Below are 18,936 nucleotides of genomic sequence, written 5' to 3'. Positions count from 1 at the left end.
CACACAGGTAGCAGGTAGGGGGGAAGGGAAGCATTCTAATAGAAGGCTGAACATCATCTTAAGGAATTCAGAAGGTCATGCAGGCAGTTGGCATTTGGAAATTTCACATATGATTGGGAATGCCTTCCCATTATTTTTTCTCCTTTTTGGCCATTTCACATGAATTTTACAGTTTTATTGTCCCTTAAATCCTGCCTTAAAAGACTATTTCTTCTTTTCTACTTTCAATAAAGAAAGCTCAGAAGAGTTGATGCTTTTTGAACTGTGGTGTTGGAGAAGATTCTTGAGAGTCCCTTGAACTGCAAGAAGATCCAACCAGTCCATCCTAAAGGAAATCAGTTCTGAATATTCCTTGGAAGGACTGATGCTGAAGCTGAAACTCCAATACTTTGGCCACCTGATACGAAGATCTGACTCATTGGAAAAGACCCTGATGCTGGGAAAGATTGAAGACGGGAGGAGAAGGGGTTGACAGAGGATGAGATGGTTGGATGGCATCACTGACTCGATGGACATGAGCTTGAGCAGGCTCCGGGAGTTGGTGATGGACAGGGAAGCCTGCCATGCTGCCGTCCACGGGGTCGCAAAGAGTTGCACACGACTGAGCAACTGAACTGAATTACTTTCAAGACCTTTTGGAATTGTCTTTTGCTAGTTCATGGAGCATATTTTAGAGGGTTTTTAGCGCATGTTTGTAGGAGAAAGAGAGCACATAAAATTTATGTAAAAGCAAATCTAGGGCTTCCCTGGTGGCTCGGTGGTAAAGAACCTGCCTGCCAGTGCGGGAGACACTGGTTCGATCCCTGATCTGGGAAGATTCCACATGCCTCGGAGCAGCTAAGCATGCGTGCCACAACTGTTGAGCCTGTGCTTTAGAGCTTGGAACCGCAACTCCTGAGCTCACGAGCTGCAACTAGTGAAGCCCCTGCGCCCTAGAGCCTGTACTCTGTAAGAAAAGAAGCAACTGCAGTGAGAAGCCCCTGCTCGCCACAACTAGAGAGAAGTCCACGTGCAGCAGCGAAGACCCAGCACAGCCCCCCCCCCAAAAAAAAGCAAGTCTTCCACCTGTACTCATTAGGATGGCGACTATCAAGAAACGCCAAGAAACAAAACCCTAAATAACAAGTTAGTGAGGACGTGGAGAAATTGGAGCCCTTGTGTACTGTTCATGGAAATGTAAAATGGTACAGCCACTGTGGAAAACAATTTGGTGGTTTTTAAAAAAATTAGAAATAGAATTACCAAATGATCCAGCAATTCTGTTTCTAGGTTATCCCCAAAGAATTAAAAGCAATCTCAAAGAGATACTGTGCACCCATGTTCTTAGCAACATTATTCACAATAGTGGAAAGGTAGAAGTAACCCAGGTGTCCATGAATGGATAAGTGGATAAACAAAATGTGGCATACACTTACTGTGGAATGTTTTTCAGCCTTAAGGAGGAGGGAATTTCTAACACATGTTATGACATGGGTGAATCTGGAGGGTATTATTCTAATTGAAATGCACCAGTCCCCAAAAGACAAATACTGCATGATTCTACTTACCTGTGGTACCTCAAGTAGTCAGAATCATAGAGAAAGCAGTAGAATGTTGATTGCCAGGGACTGGAGGGAGGGAGGATAGGGAGTTGTTTAGTGGATACAGACTTCTAGTTTTGCTAGATAAAATGAATTCTGGAGATTGCTTGACACACAATATAAATATATTTGCTACTCCAGAACTGTACACTTCAGTGATTAATTTTACCATATATTTTTTTGAAAAGGTAAATCTGAATTTGTATTTTTATATGCAACTTGTAGGAGCTTCCCAGGTGGCCCTAGTGGTAAAGAATCTACCTGCCAATGCAGGACACCCAAGACCTGTGGTGTTCAATCCCTGGGTTGGGAAGATCCACTGGAGTAGGAAGTAGCAGCCCACTCCAGTATTCTTGCCTGGAAAATTCCATGGACAGAGGAGCCTGGCAGGATACAGTCCATAGGGTTGCAAAGAGTCAGACACAACTGAGCACATGCACACACATGCAACTTGTAAGAGAGTGAAAAGCAAATGTAATGAGATTGAAGTTACTGATTCAGTCAGTGTTCAGGTGCCTGGGATATAGCAATGAAAAAAGCAGATAAGGTCCTCATGTAGCTCCTGCATCTTAGGGGGAAAGACAGACTTTGATCAAACAAGTGAAAAGTGTTTGAGTGTTAGGTACATAACTGGGAGACAGCTAACAGTGGGTGGAAAGTGTCTGTATTGAAAAGGCTTCTCTCAGGAAATGACACTGAAGGATGGGTAACCTTTGGCTAGGAGAAAGAGGAGGATGGAAAGTGATGGGAGGCTGAGGGAGTAGCATTATGCAAATACTACAAAGCAGGAAAGAAAGGATGTGCTTTGGGAAATGGAAGAAGGCCCTGAGGGCTTTAATGTAGTGGAATGTGATGGGAGATGAGGAAGGCAATTATCAGATTATAGAAGACAGGGGTCCCCAGCCTCCGGGACGCCAACCCGAACCTCTTGTCAGATCAGCGGCAGCATAAGATTAGAAGCACAATGGGCTCCCCCATGTCTAAAGAAACTTTACCACCACAGTGGTAAAGAAACTGCCTGTTGTGTGGGAGATGGAGGAGACGTGGGTTCGATCCCTGAGTCAGAAGGATCCCCTGGAGGTCATGGCACCCTTCTCTCGTATTCTTGCCAGGAGAATTCCATGGACAGAGGAGCCTGGTGGCCACAGTCTGTGTGGTCGCGGAGTCAGACAAGGCTAAAGGGACTGAGCACACACGCCTGCACAAAGTGCACAATAAATGTAATGCTCTTGAATCATCCCTAAACCATCCCCCTGCCCCTGGTCTGTGGAAAAATTGTCTTCCACGAAGTTGGTCACTGGTTCCAAAAGGGCTGTGGACCACTGATACAAGGCATGGTAACGATTTTGAGTTTTATCTTAGAGTGGGCAGACATTTCTGTGTTTCAAGCCATGGCTTATGGAGGTAAAATGGAGTGAGAGTAAGGGGAAAAATTGTGTCTTTTCACACAATGTGCCCTTTAACTATAAATTACCTTGTTAATCTGGTGTTTGAATGTGAGAAGGAAAAGTGCTTCAGTTATGTTTACAGAGATGATGTATTGGTTGCCATTGTGGCCTGTTAGGTGGTGCTAGTGGTAAAGAACCTGCCTGCCCGTGAAGGAGACATAAGAGACATGGGTTCGATCCCTGAGTCAGGAAGATGCCCCGGAGGAGGGCGTGGCGCCCCACTCCAGTATTCTTGCCTGGAGAATCCCATGGACAGAGGAGCCTGGCGGACTGCAGTCCATGGGTCTCAGGGAGTCAGATGCACGCACGTGGCCTTTTAGTGTGGTAAAATGTACCTAAAGGGTGGATTTAAGGGGATTGTGAAGGGTAACTGAGCAGGGGTGAGTTTCACCTTTATGCCCTGACTCTGTAGTTGAAATCCTAGAAGTGGATGTCTTGGCCCAGGGAGAGTCTGGAGTGAGAAGAGGCTTTTCCGCCGAGCCTTTAGGACCCCGGCGTTCAGTCAGGTGGAGGAGGTGGGCGGAGCAGACAGGAGAAGGAGTGCAGCGCTGGGGAAACCAGGAAGGAGCATGTATTGGTCCAGCACAGCAGGTTCTGAAAGTGTTTGTTGGATTTAGCCCAGTGTGGTCATCGACTTTAGTTAGAGCAGGTTTAGTGGCTCAGCAGGGGCAGGATTAGGCTACATAGACTGGAATGAGTGGGAAATGAAGTGGAGTTAGGCAAATCTTTGAGGAAGGCTGGCAGTGAAGGGCCTGAGAAATGATGTTAGAAGGGATTGAGGTATATGTGGCAGTTGGGATGTCAAATAATGGAGTTTTTTTTTTTTTTTTAAAGAAAGCTTGAATTAAAGTAAAAATTTTCTTTACATCTGTGAAATAGTTGAAAAATATATCACACACCTTGCTGATTCTCTGAATAGAATCTACTGAGTCCCAATGTGACCCCACTGACTTAATCTAGGTACAGAGTTGTGGGACTGTGTATACGCAGGCGCAGTCAGGTTTGCCTGCTGAGGTACAAAGGTCTGTTTGTCACTATACTAATTTCTGATCATCTGGGCAGTAAAAAATAGAGAATCTTGGCTTCACTTGTGAGCCAAGTGAGAAAAATAGAGAGAAAAATAGAGAATCTTTGGCTTCACTTAGTTTGAATCTTAGGAGTAGGACTCAGAAGTGTAAGTGTGTATATGTTATATTTATGTCTTTGGATAATTCTCATACATCTGTTCTGTGGACTGGCTTTGGAGAATTGTGGTCTCAGGAATGTTCTATTGATACTTTGATATGTTCTGAATGCTTTTTTTAAAAAAAAAATTATTTTACTTTTAATTAGATGATAATTACCTTACAATATTGTGATCGATAATTACTTTATAGTGTTGTGCTGGTTTCTCCCAGACATCAACATGAATCAGCCATAGATATACACGTGTCCCCTCCCCCTGGAGCCTCCCTCCCACCTCTCTGCCCATCCCACTCCTCTAGGTTGTCACCGAGCATCGACTTTGCGTTCCTTGCATCATACAGGAGTTCCCACTGGCTATCTATTTTTACATATGGTAATTTATATGTTTCAGTGCTACTCTCTCAAATCATCCCACCCTGTCCTCCCCCGACTTTGTCCCAAAGGCCGTCTTTTATATTTGCATCTCCTGTGCTGCCCTGCAAATAGGGTCATCAGTGCCTTCCTTCTAGATTCCATATGTATGTGCCAGTATATGATATTTGCCTTTCTCTTTCTGACTTACTTCACTTTGGGTAATAGCCTTTGGGTTCATCCTCATTGAAACTGACTCAAATGTGTTTCTTGTTACAGCTGGGTAAGATTCCGTAGTGTTTATGTACCATATCTTCTTTGTCCATCCATCTGTTGATGGACATCTAGGTTGCTTCCGTGTCCTGGCTATTGTCAGTAGTGCTGCGGTGAGCATTGGGGTACATGTGTCTTTTTCATTTATGGTTTCCTCAGGGTGTAAGCCCAGTAGTGGGATTGCTGGGTCATATGGTGGTTTTATTCCTAGTTTTTAAAGGAATCTCCATACTGTTTTCCATAGTGGTTGTATCAGTTTGTATTCCCACCAACAGTGCAAGAGGGTTCCCTTTTCTCCACACCCTCTCCAGCATTTATTGTCTGTAGGCTTTTTGATGATGGCCATTCTGACAGGTATGAGATGATATTGTGGTTTTGATTTGTATTTCTCTAATAATATATGCTAGGAGGGATTGGGGGCAGGAGGAAAAGGGGATGACAGAGGATGAGATGGCTGGATGGCATCCCCGACTTGATGGACGTGAGTTTGAGTAAACTCTGGGAGTTGGTGATGGACAGGGAGGCCTGGCGTGCTGTGATTCCTGGGGTCGCAAAGAGTCGGACACGACTGAGCGACTGAACTGAACTGAATAATGAGCAATGTTGAGCATCTTTTCATGTGTTTATTAGTCATCTGTATGTCTTCTTTTGGGAAATGTCTGTATAGGTCTTCTGCCCATTTTTTGATTAGGTTGTTTGAGCTGCTTGTATATTTTGGAGATTAATCCTTTGTCACTTGTTTCATTTGCTATTATTTTCTCCCACTGAATGCTTTTGAATAGCTCTATCATGAGGATTAAATGAGATATTTATGTTAAGCTTCCCAGGTGGTGCTAGTGATGAAGAACCCATCTGCCAGTGTAGAAGCCTTAAGAGGTTCAATCCCTGGATTGGAAAGATTCCTCTCCCCAGGTTGGAAAGATGCCCCTGGAGGAGAGCATGTCAACCCACTCCAGTATTCTTGCCTGGAGAATCCCATGGACAGAGGAGCCTGGTGGCCTGCAGTCCGTGAGGTTGCAAAAAGATGGGCAGGACTGAAGCGACTTAGCACAGTACTTGTCAAGCCCTCAGCAAGGAAAGCTTTTTGTAATTTTGTCCACCTGTGTGATTGGGGTAGTGGTAGAGGTTTTTTTGTTTTTTAGGATGAAACTAGCTTGATCTTTTTTCCTGATTGCAAGGGTGATACTTGTTTAGCGTCTGTATTTCTCCAGCCACTTTGCATACTTCTCTCCTCCCTGCTCTCTGAGGGCCTTGGCGCTTCCTCTTGTTACTTTGCTCCTACAACTTCCTCTGCTGATAATATTCTGCCCCAGCCTCCCGCTTTTACCTGCCTGCCACCTTATCATTAGGTCTCAGAGCAGCTGTCACATTTTCTGAGAGGCCTTCCCTTATCTAAGGTTTCCTTGGTCACCCTTTACGTTGCTTTGTTGCTTTCCTTCAGATGTGGGCAGGGACTGTGTCCAAATCGTTTACTTGACTCCACAAGTGAACTGACTATGTCCTGAGTCTGCAGAAGAGTGCTCACCACGTGGAAGCTGCTTAAATGCCAAATAGCACAGGCAAATAATGCAAATCATAGGAATTTTACTAACTAGCATATGTACTGTAAGCTTTCAGTTGATCATTACTTTGGATACTGAAATGTGGACCATATCGCTTCTCGGCCTTTTGGCTAAGATCAAGTGAAATGTGGACCATATATGTATAAATATTGATTGTGCAGTGGTACACACTATTTTCTAACATATATTTCACTTACATATATAGTGGAGATTTTTTCAGTCAGTTCAGTTTAGTCGTGTCTGACTCTTTGCGACCCCATGGACTGTAGCATGCCAGGTTTCCCGGTCCATCACCAATTCCCGCAGCTTACTCAAACTCATGTCCATCGAGTTGGTGATGCCATCCAACCATCTCATCCTCTGTCGTCCCCTTCTCCTCCTGCCTTCAGTCTTTCCAAGCATCAGGGTCTTTTCCAATGAGTCACCTCTTCGTGTCAGGTGGCCAAAGTATTGGAGTTTCAGCTTCAGCCTCAGTCCTTCCAGTGAATATCCAGGACTGATTTCCTCTAGGATGGACTGGTTGGATCTCCTTGCACACCAAGGGACTCTCAAGAGTCTTCTCCAACACCACAGTTCAAAAGCATCAATTTTTCAGCACTCAGCTTTCTTTATAGTCCAACTGTCATGTCCATACATGACCACTGGAAGAACCGTAGCCTTGACTAGATGGACCTTTGTTGGCAAAATAATGTCTCTGCTTTTTAATATACTGGTTGGTCATAGCTTTTCTTCCAAGGAGCAAGGGAGATTTTTTTATTGGTATGTTATTTTATATTGATAATCATTCTTTAACAGTTCAATAATATAGTATGCTCCATATAGTGAAATATGATTTCTGTAACACCTAATTTCTGTAACAGTTTATTTCCAGTTTTTTACTGTTTTGAACAATGGTACTGAATTTCTCTAATCTTTGCATACCTTATTTGTTAGAATAAATTACTGGGACTGAAAAAATACATGAAGTCCTTTTGGTTGTGAAGTTGCCTTCTGGAGTTATATTCTTGTACACTGATGGAATCAAGATTGCCGGGAGAAATATCAATAACCTCAGATATGCAGATGACACCACCGTTATGGCAGAAAGTGAAGAGGAACTAAAAAGCCTCTTGATAAAAGTGAAAGAAGAGAGTGAGAAAGTTGGCTTAAAGCTCAACATACAGAAAACAAAGATCATGGCATCTGGTCCCATGACTTCATGACAAATAGATGGGGAAACAGTGGAAACAGTGGCTGACTTTATTTTTCTGGGCTCCAAAATCACTGCAGATGGTGATTGCAGCCATGAAATTAAAAGATGCTTACTCCTGGGAAGGAAAGTTATGACCAACCTAGATAACATATTAAAAAACAGAGACATTGCTTTGCCAACAAAGGTCTGTCTAGTCAAGGCTATGGTTTTCCCAGTGGTCATGTATGGATGTGAGAGTTGGACTGTGAAGAAAGCTGAGCACCGAAAAATTGATGCTTTTGAACTGTGTTGTTGGAGAAGACTCTTGGGAGTCCCTTAGACTGCAAGGAGATCCGACCAGTCCATCCTAAAGGAGATAAGTCCTGGGTGTTCATTGGAAGGACTGATGCTGAAGCTGAAACTCCAATACTTTGACCATCTGATGCAAAGAACTGACTCATTGGAAAAGACTCTGATGCTGGGAGGAATTGGGGGCAAGAGGAGAAGGGGACGACAGAGGATGAGATGGCTGGATGGCATCACCTACTCAATGGACATGAGTTTGAGTCAACTCCGGGAGTTGGTGATGGACAGGGAGGCCTGGCCTGCTGCGATTCATGGGGTCGCAAAGAGTCGGACACGACTGAGTGACTGAACTGAACTGAACACTGATGAATGTATGAGACCATTTATTTCTCTTATACCTTCTCTATTCTCGGTGGGAAATGCTATTGCTAATAGGTGGGAAATGCTATTGTTTCTCTGCTCTGAGGTTGTGAGAATGAACATCTTTGAATGCTATTGTTTCTCTGCTCTGAGGTTGTGAGAATGAACATCTTTGAACATCTTCTCTTGTGTTTGGCCACATTCTGTGAAGTGCCTCTTCATGCCCAATGTTCATTTTTCTATTAGAGTGTTTGAGTGTATCAATAATAGTTTTTTCTTCCCTCATTTTATTATAAAAGTTTTTAAACATGTAGCAAAGCCGAAGTTTTATGATGAGCACTCATATACTCACCTTCTAGCTTTTAGCATTAGCTTTCTATATTTGTTTTACCACACTTTTGTCCTTCTATCTAAAGTGAATTGCAGACATTAGTGCATTTACATCTAGATTCTTTAGTATCATTATCACTGACTATAGTTTCAATATTTGTTTACTTTTTTCCTTGTGAGGTACAATTTGCATAAAGTTAAATGCATGAATCTTTTTTAAACATTTTGTTTTAATTTAAAACAGAATTGGATGTTCATTGGTCAACCTTTGAAGAGACAAAGCTGTTTTCTTTGAGAATAAGCCCACTGTTGCAGTTTCATATTGTATTGTTTTTCTTACACACCCACATTATACTGACTAAGATTTCTAGTTGGCTTTTTGAATGGAGCAACAACTTTATTTTTTGTAAAGCATTTGTTGAGTTTCAACACATTAGTTTGCCAGAGTAAGCCAAACCTTAGACTAAGTTTTATTTACTTATTTTTTGTTTTTAAAATGTTGTCATATTTTCCCCTAGTTAATCCTTTGCCTTACGTTTGGTTATGGTGCTTTTAGATTTTTAGGTAGTCAAGTGCCATTCTTTTCCTTATCTTTTTTTTTTTTTTTTTTCCTGCTCTTTGTGTCGTATAGAAAGATGTGGCAGTAGTGGTAAAGAACTCGCCTCCTAAAACAGGAAACTCAGAGGACGTGGGTTTGATCCCTGGGTCAAGAAGATCCCCTGGAGGAGGGTGTGGCAACCCACTTCAGCATTCTTGCCTGGAGAATCCCACAGATAGAGGAGCCTGGTGGCCGTTGGCTCATAGGGTCACAAAGAGTCAGACATGACTAAAGTGACTCAGCATGTCTGCCCCGGATAGTATATAAATGCTTATATTTTCTTCTGCTCCTTTTTAAATTGGAATAATATGGTATAGGCTCTTTTTAGAAAAATGATTATCAGTAGTTTGAAATTATTAGCTAATACTGTCTAATGAACACTCTTCCTGTATGTGGGTTTTTCCCTCCAGACTAAACCGAATTTAATGTTTCTGTTGATGCCATTTTTTTTATAACCTAAGTTGGTATATAGTATCATATCTTTTAAAAAAATTTATTTTATTAAAATATAGTTTATTTATGACATTGTGTTAATTTCTGCTGTTCAGTAAAGTGACTCAGTGATACTCATACATGCATTCTTTTTCATATTCTTTTCCATTATGGTTTATCCCAGGATCTTGAATATAGTTTCCTGTGCTATACAGTAGGACCTTGTTTATCTCTTCTGTATAGAACAGTTTGCATCAGATATCTTTTTCAAAATATCATATTCTATTTAATCTATTTATTACTACACTTAGCTACTTGAGATAATTTATTTTCTGTATTAACTACATGTTTTCTTGCTGTACTAGGGATTGAACCCGAAACCCCTGCATTGCAGGTGGATTCTTTACCACTGAGCCACCAGGGAAGCCCTGTAAACAGTTTGTGAAGACGTTAATGGTGACTTATTTTTTTGTGAAAACAGTAGCTATAGGAGGGTTTTGAAACAGGAGAGTAATGTGATCTGGATGTATCTTTTTAAATGGATTACTTCTGATTGCTGCTTTGAGAGTAGATTGTAGAGAAAATAAGAATCCATTTAAAATGATACATCAGGTCACTTGGACTACAGTGGTGCAGGTAAGAGATGACAGTAACAGTGAAGTTCAGTGGTGATAGGGTTCTACGTTGAAAACTGAACTAGTAGTATTTTCTTTCCGATTGGATGTAGGTCTATGACAGTCGAGAAAGAGCCAAGCTTTTTGATCTGAGCAGCTAGAAGCGTTAAGTAGCCACCAAGAGGACTGGAGAAAACTGGCTACAGTACATTTTGGAGGGGTGGTCAGGAATTTGGGTTTGGGCATGTTACATTTGTCAGTCAGACACTGGAATGGAGTTGTCAGGTTGGATGGAACAGTCTGTGTGGTACACGAATGAGACCTGAAGATAGAACTTTGAGAACATTAAAGAAATATTTCATAAAATGATGATAAATCTGAAATACTCTTAAAATTTTCAGGCTTCATTTATACCAGTGGTATGGTTTCAAGTGCAGAAGAGGAGCAGCAGAGCAGTTTGCTGTAGCTGAAGTGTGTCCTTTGTGTTGATATTAAATTATCAGCGCAAAAAAGGCATTAACTGTTCATCTGAATGGTGGTGTGAAACATGAATAAAGCCTTCAGTCTAAATATTTTATTTGAATATTCCTTTTACTGAAACGTTTACTAACTTATTTATAATTTGAGAAGTTTGTTGACAGGAGGCTGTGTAAGTAAAAGCCTGAAAGAAACAGAAGACCTAGAAGTCGAAAGAAAGGCCATGTTTGGCTAATCGGTTCAAATCTGTTGGGTGTCTCCTCCTTTGTTCTCTGTCTCTAATTTTATTTGTAGACTGTTAACATGATGAGGTATTCAGGTGTAAGCACGGGTACTCATCTAGAAGTTGTTCTCTGTTAACGAACACAGAGCTTTGCTGCTATGGGCTTGTCCGTTAAATCGGGCTGCCAGAGCCAGCTTAACCAACTTATTCATAGGAATTGGACTGTTCGGGAAAGGGAGAAAGGGGTCTTGCTTTTTGTGTGATTTTGACTTGCAGAAATGACCTGAAAATGGCATGGATTGTGTGGAAAAGAAAAAGCAGATTTATCATTGAACCAGTGTTTACTTGAACCTTCAAATGTTTTCTTTCAACAAATATTTATTAAACACTGTTGTGAGTCAGGAATGCTATTTGGCTGAAATAAGTGACCAGTGAGACATATAAATAAATGGTTAAAAACAAAAACAGTGTCTTCACCAGAAATTCCAGTAGAGTAGGCGGGAGGAATTATAAAGGAAATCAATTGACCTTGAGGTCCCCCAAACCTAGAACGCTTTGTGCATGGTACCCTTGCATAAATTTATGTACGAATGGGTAAGCAATGTGATTTGTTTATCTGTTAGATCACTTACAAAATGCTGTGGGAGCACAAGGAGGAAGTGATCAGTTCTTCCTTCCAATGGTGGAGGAGAGAAGGGTTTTGCAAGAGATTTCCTGGGTGGAGAAGGCCAGCAAATGTGAGGTGAGAAAACATGACATGATCTGAATTAATAAGTTCAGCAAAACTGAATTATAGGGTGAACATTGGGAGGTGGCATAGTCATAGGTGAGGCTGTAATATGGTAGACCAAAGTCAAAATGCAGAAATATCTTGTATTGGAATTTATTCTGTGGGTGTTGGTAGGCCATTGAATTTTTTTGTTTTTTTAATAAGAATATTAAGAGGTAGAATTTATGAGAGATTCCTTAAGAAGGACTTCATTTTTTTTTTTTTTTGCTGTGCCTTGCAACACCTTGTCACAATGTGGATCTTATTTCCCTAACTAGGTACTGAACCTGGGTCCCAGTGGTAAAAGCGTCATGTCCTGGCTGCTGGGTCTTTGGGGAATTTCTGGAAAGAACTCTATTCTTCAATTAGGAAATCGAATGTTGATAGAATTTTTAGTTATAAATGTATACCCTGAAGGTGGGCACAACTGATAAGTCATATAATTTACCATAGAATCTATTTTCTGTCATTCAGAGAACATGTATGCTCTTAGTGTGGGTATGACCTATATTAGGTAATCAAACTTATGGTGAAGTAATCAAAATATGCAGGATGGCATTGATTTGTTTTTGAAATAGAAATGTATTTTTGCTTTATGAAATTATTGCTAACGTTTTTCTTAAAGATTCTTCATTTAACTTATTTTGCAATGATTTCAGGCTCATGGAAGAATAGCAGTAAAAGTATAGAGAGTTCCTGTGTATTTTTTTTTCCTGTGTATTTTTTAATCCGTCCTACACTACTGTGAACACCTTACACAGTGACAATACAATGATCAAAATTTAGTATATGTGCTGCCGAAGCGAGCACTAATACAATGATCAAAATTTAAAAATTAGCATTGGTACAATGCCGTTAATTAAATGTAGACCTCAGTAGGATTTTTATAGTTTTTCCGCTAATGTCCTTTTTCTGTCTTAAGATCCACCCAGGATACACACATTGCATTTAGTTGTCATTGTCTCCTTTCAAATCTATGATGGTTCCTTGTCCTTTTTGACCATGACACCTCGAAGAGTACTGGTCATATGTTTTGTAGACTGCCTCTCAATTTGATTTTGATGTTTTCTAATGATTATGGACTGGAGTAATGAGTTTTTGGAGTATTGGAATTAAAAGTAATTTTTGTTTCATTTTTTAACTGAGGAAATAAAATTGATATTTTTTGCTATACAATTCTGTGAACTTTAATACAAGTATAAATTTGTGTAGCCACCACCATAATCAGGTTACAGAACAGTTCCATCACCCTCAGAACTCCTTCATGCTCGGCTTCTATGGTCAGTCACCCCTTCCCCAGTCCATCCCCTTCAGCCATTGACCTGTTCTCCATCATGATAGTTGTGTCTCTTCAAGAGTGTCATGTGAATGGAATCTTATAGTATGTAACCTTCTGACACTGGCTTCTTTTTTTCACTCAACATAATGCTTTTAAGTGTCATCCAAGTTGTATTTATCCATAGTTAATTTCATTTTATTGCTTAGTATGGATGTACTATTAGTATGTGTGTTTGTTCTCCCTTTTTTGATAGGTATTTGAGAACACATTTTGTGTCCTGGCACTATAATAAGCAGTTTAAGTCATTTTTTTGTGGATTTACATGGTTAGTTGCTAATGTTAATTTCTTCCATGTCTCTATTTTGACCAGCAGTGTAATTAAGAGAAATTGAAGTTCTTGTTTCTTTAACATATCCTAAAATTCCCCTACTTTTCTATTTGGCTTTTCTTTTTATTAAAGAGCAAAAATAATAGCAAGGTAATCCTTTTCATGTTGCTGGGTTTTAATGTTCAGGGCTAAGCATTGTATGTGTGATTCAGGCCTATAGCAAAAAGTCAAACCAAATAAGTCATCGGTCCACAAACAGTGATGAATTTATAGAGTCCATTTATTTGTAAGAAAGCCGTAATACTTTTTATTAATCTCGTTGTAAGTAGGACCTTTAATTTGTTTCATAGATAAATAATAAATATCAAATAAAAATAGACATAGTCTAAATCAGGCTAGTTAAAATAAGAGGCTTGACCTCTGTCATACTGTCTTAAATTTACTAATGGCAACAGATAGTTGTCAGGGACTTCCCTGGTAGTCCAGTGGTTAAGAATTTGCCTTCCAATGATGGGACACAGGTTTGGTCCCTGATGGGGAAACTAGGATCCTGTGTGCTGCAGGGCCACTAAGCCTGTGGGCTGCAACAAAGATCCCACACCTGAGACCCAAATTGAATTAATTAGGTAATTTTTTGAAAAGATAGTTGTCTTTTTTTAAGAGCATGGAGTTTTGGCATATTTTAAGATGAACTGTTTTAGACTTGTGTTAGAAGACTATTTGCTTAAATACCCTACTACTATAAGATAAAAAAAGGTTTCTAGAATATTAGTATAGATTTGGCTTCCCTTGTGGCTCAGCTGGTAAAGAATCCGCCTGCATTGTGGGAGACCTGGGTTCATTCCCTGGGTTGAGAAGATCCCCTGGAGAAGGGAAATGCTACTCACTCCAGTATTCTAGTCAGAGAATTCCATGGACTGTATAGTCCATGGGGTCGCAAAGAATCGGACATGACTGAGTGACTTTCACTCTTCTTTTTTTTTTAAAAAAACCTTGTATTAGTAAAGTGTAATAAGTGAAATTGAATTTTTGGAGGACATTATAAAGTTTCCAGGTTGTTCTGAATATCTGATAGTTTTGTGTATTACTTTCAGTAAGCTATGTAAAAATTTTATGAGGAAACTTCTTTTAAACGTAGCCTTAATGTGATTTTTGTTTTCAGTTCCTCAAACACTATTTAGAGGACTTGGAGAGGCTGTGGAACAATAAAATGTCAGAACTAAAATAGATCTTCAAAATGATCAGATCTCTAGATTCTCCCAGTATTTTACAAAAAAGGAAAACTGAAATCCTGCAATGGTGTGAAGGAACTTGCTATTCACAGCCGCAATTGGCTGTAGAAGCTGTGTGATACAGTTCCTGCCCTCCCGTGGGTAACTGGTTTATGAGTGGAGACACAGAGTTGTACAGACTTAACTACAACACAAAATGGAATGTTCTAGGCAACGGGAAAAGCACTGCTTTTCTTAAAACAGCGGTCCCTTATCACCCCTAAAATCTTTTCGTGACCTGTTCCCAACAAAATTACTTTCTGTCTTTAGTTTCTCACCTCTCATTCTCTGCTAAACTGTCTCTCATCTGATATTTTGCTTTTTTTTTTTTTTTAACCTCTATCACACCATGAAAATTCTTTCACAATCAGCAGTCATGTCTGTGTTGCATGTCATTTTCCTCTCAGATCTCATCATGTTTGATCTGTTGTCAGCCTTTGGCACAGTTTCTTCCTCCTGGAAATGCTGCTACTCAGATGTCAGGGTAATGCCACATTTGCCTTATTTTCCTGCTGCATTTCTGTGTACTCCTTTTCAAAAAGCCTTCTGTGAGTTCCCCCTCATCTCCCCTGCTTCTGAAGAGTACAGTGTCCCAGAGTCTGTCATTGTTACCTTTTACATCTGTAGTTCATATCATAGATGTTAATGACTCCCAAATTTATATACCTAACCCAGACCTCTACCCCAGGGTCCAGGACTGTATTCAACTCCATGACAGTATACCTGTTTTGACATTTTTACTTGGATAGCTAATAAGCTTCTTAAACTCTATGTGTTTCATGACTCCTGATCTCCTACCCCAAATCGTCGCCATCTGTATTCACCTTTTTGTGTTCAGTAACTCCTGATACTCCCTTACTCCAAAGCTATCAGTTTTGGCAGCTGCAGTCTTCCAGGTGCCAAATGAATTTTGAAGCCTTCCCTGTCCTCCACCCCCAACAGCCCACGTTTGTCCATTAGTCCATTAAAAAATCTTACTGGATATTCCGTAGAAACATACCCATAATTTAATCATATCTTCCTCTTCTGCCTCCCCTGTCTAAGTCATTGTCATCTTTTCTGCCATTGCATAAGCTTCTCTTTCTTCCATACCTGGTCATTTGCAGTCTTTTTTCAATGCAGCACTCCGGTCTTCTGACTCAGCTACTCAAAACTCTCCAGCTAAAGTCCATAAACAGTGAGGCTCTCCCTTAGTTTCTAGTACTCTTCCTCCTATTACTCTCTTCCTTATTTTCTCACACTGGCCTTCGTGGTTTCCTAAAACATATCGGGCTAGCTCCCTGTTTGTCTTTGCGTGGGCTTTTTTCTGCCTGGAATGTTCTTCCTTGGATATGGCTAGAGGTCTCTACTTAGAAGTGATCTGGCAAAGGCAAAATTTTCTTCGCTAGCTGTCTAAACTGTCATATTCTTCTCTTTGCTGTTTTATTATTTTCTTATTTGTCCTTATCACTAACATACTATACATTTTATTCGTATCTTTTATTTATAATCACCATACTGTATATTTAGTTCATAACATTTCTCTCTTGCTAGCTAGAATGTACGCACCGTGTGAGTGGAAATCATTTATCAACCAGGTGTCTTTCTTCACTGCTGTATAAAAAAGACCTGGAGCAGTGCACATAGTAGGTGCTTAGTGAATATTTGCTAAATGGATGAGTGCCTAAGAGTGTCTCACATCTGTTACTAACTTGACATTGGTCAAGTCACTTCTTTCTGTAGCCCTCCTTTATGTATGTGTGTGTTCAGTCATGTCCGACTCTTTGTGACCCCAGAGACCGCCTTTCCCTATTTTTAAATGAGACTGGATTGTATCAGAATCACAGGTTTTCTTAAAACACTGAAGGCAAATTCAGTAGTAAGGTTCCTTGAAGAGTTTTATAAGAATTCAGCTACTTAACAGAAAAGTTTAAAAACCACTGGACTGAAAAAGGGATCCTCAAGTTCTCTTTCAGCCTCGTGGTCAGTTCTTATAATAATAATTGTAAGTAGAGCAACACGGGGGAACCTTCATGCAGAGAAGGCATTTGAGCTGAGACTGTGAAGGATGGATGAGTAGGCAGAGATAAGGGAAAGGGTAGGAAGTAAGGCAAGTGCTTTCCAAGCCCAGAGAAGGCAAACAGGAACGGAGCAATCCAAAAGGTTTCAGTAAGGCTGGAGAGTGTGTGTGTGAGTGAAGGGGGAGGGGGAGGCCAGAGGGAGGGAAGGGCAGAGAGAAGAAGAGCTCCATGAGAGACAGTAGGGAGGTGGAGAGAGAGGAAGACAGGGCCGGAAACAGGTGATTGAGGTCACAGTGTGAGAACTTTGAACACCGGGATAGGTAGTCCAGCTTTCTTCCTGTAGGGAATCAAAGTTGGTTTTTCAGCCATGAGTGATCATCACATCACTCACAGAGTTGTTCTTTAGGAAGATTTCTCTGACAGTAGTGAAAGGTGAATTGAAAGTTGATGGTGGTAGAGAAAGGGACAGTTAGCACGTTGTTGAGATGGTGTTTTCCCGTGATGTTACTTTTACCTGAAGAGTAGCACAGGAGGAACTGGAGTCGCACTCTAATCTCAGATTAAAAAACAGAAGAGTTCTTCTCCACAACACTTGGAGATTGCTGAGTAGTAAGGTGACCGTCCTTTGGAGCCGCTGCTGGGTGAAGAGCACTGACTGCATTGGGTCTAGGGCTGCATAGCCCCAGAGCCGTGGTTCTCAGCAGCCTGGGCTCCGCCCGTACCGCTGGTTCTGCTTCTGGGAGCAGGCATGTGTCTTCACAAACTAGGTAATCTGGAGTGCATCCCTGGTTACAATCCACTGAGGTAGAAGATATATTGTCTGCAATGCTGAATTTTAAATTGTAAGAGATACAATTTCATATGATATGAAACTTGAGATTGCAGTTAGCTTATTACCTGGGAGCATCATAAAGAATATAATTGTAGTCAAATCTTGGTTATTTTTGACAAGAAAGGAAAATCTAACACCCAAAGTAGTGCCTACATAGAATCTGGTTAACATAGTTACATGAATTCAGCTCTATTGAATCATGGATCAAAATAAGTGTCTATTGGTGGATGAAGGGATAAGGTAGATGTGGGGTGTGTACTTGGGTTATTACTCATGTCTCTGAGTTTCTGCTATGTGTTGGACCTTGTCCTTGTCTTTTTTTGACAGAAAAGTAGGATTTATTAGTGGGCATGAGTAAGGAGGGGACAGCACCAAGTCTCTCATGAGTACAGGGCCCACCATTTGTCCAGAGGGCCTCGATTAGGGATGTATTTGACCCCACAGCCATCTGGGATGAGCCGCGTTTCTGCCACCATGTCTTCAAATTCATCTACGTTAAACTTAGTAAATCCCCACTTCTCAGAGATGTGTGTCTTCTGGTGGCCAGGGAACTTGGACTTCACCCAGTGGAGGGTCTCAATCATATACTCTTTATTCTGCAGCTTAGTGAGGAGGGAGCTTATGACTTGACCAGTGACCAACAGTCGTTGCCCCTGTGCCCTGGGGCTTTCCAAAGCACCACACATATCCCTATCTGGAGCACAGGTTGGGACACCATGCCAGTCACCAGTGTCCACTGAAAAGGACTGTCCCCAGGGTCCCTGAGGGCAGCCTGCACATGTACACACACTGAGGAGGCCACGGCACACTGGATCCCCATGGGAAATGCTTAGTGGTAGGAATGTAGTAAGGAGCAAAGCCAGACGCAGTTGTGGTCCTTTCGCCTTCAACGTGCCTGTGAAAACACACAGACACTTGACCAGGAGAACATTCTTGGGGATGTGTCCTGGTAATCTGTGCAGAAATGGGAAGGGAGCCTTGGTTTAACAAATCTAGTGACAGATAATAGAGAATTAACCATGTTTTACATTGAAGCCCACACTTGGGTATGCTACACATTGCTCAGAACCTAGCATTACCCTTGGAGAGGTGTTAGCATCAACAAAACTAATGCTATCCCCCTGAAAGGTTTGTCTAACACTGAATCTCAGTCTTTAAATTTTTATTTTTATATAAAAATAGTAGAGAAGAGTGATTTTGGTCATTTGTCATTTTAATGGTTTGATCTTTTCTTCTTCCATCTCTGAATGGAAGCATGTTAGCTGCTCACCCAGACAGATTCAAACCATACCTTTTTTTTTAAGCCCAGGTTTCCTAGATATGAAACTTAAGACTGTTCTGTATTTTTATATACTCAAAGTTCTCAAATTTGAGGTCAAGGAGAAGAGGTAAAAAATAACAAGGAAGAAGAGAGTGCTTGCTTACACAGTAAATTCTTTTCATGAGTTCCATCTTGAAGAAATAAACAGTGTCTTAACTTTAGTTGGCATTTAATAAATTCATTCAGTTGAAATCTTTCTCAGCTAATAGTTCAAATATGAATGTTG

At 40.8% G+C, this 18,936-nt stretch overlaps 1 protein-coding gene and 1 pseudogene across 1 annotated transcript in view; both read left to right on the top strand.

Moving 5' to 3' along the window:
• Positions 1-18,936, top strand: part of ELF1 (E74 like ETS transcription factor 1) — a 117,841-nt gene that overhangs the window by 9,900 nt on the left and 89,005 nt on the right. The gene's annotated exons all lie outside the window — the stretch shown is intronic.
• On the top strand, positions 6,490-6,617 carry LOC133049772 (U2 spliceosomal RNA; annotated as a pseudogene).

The sequence above is a fragment of the Dama dama genome, chromosome 30 (genome assembly GCF_033118175.1).
Source record: "Dama dama isolate Ldn47 chromosome 30, ASM3311817v1, whole genome shotgun sequence".
Classification (NCBI taxonomy): Eukaryota; Metazoa; Chordata; class Mammalia; order Artiodactyla; family Cervidae; genus Dama; species Dama dama.
This window is presented reverse-complemented; position numbering and strand designations above follow the sequence as displayed.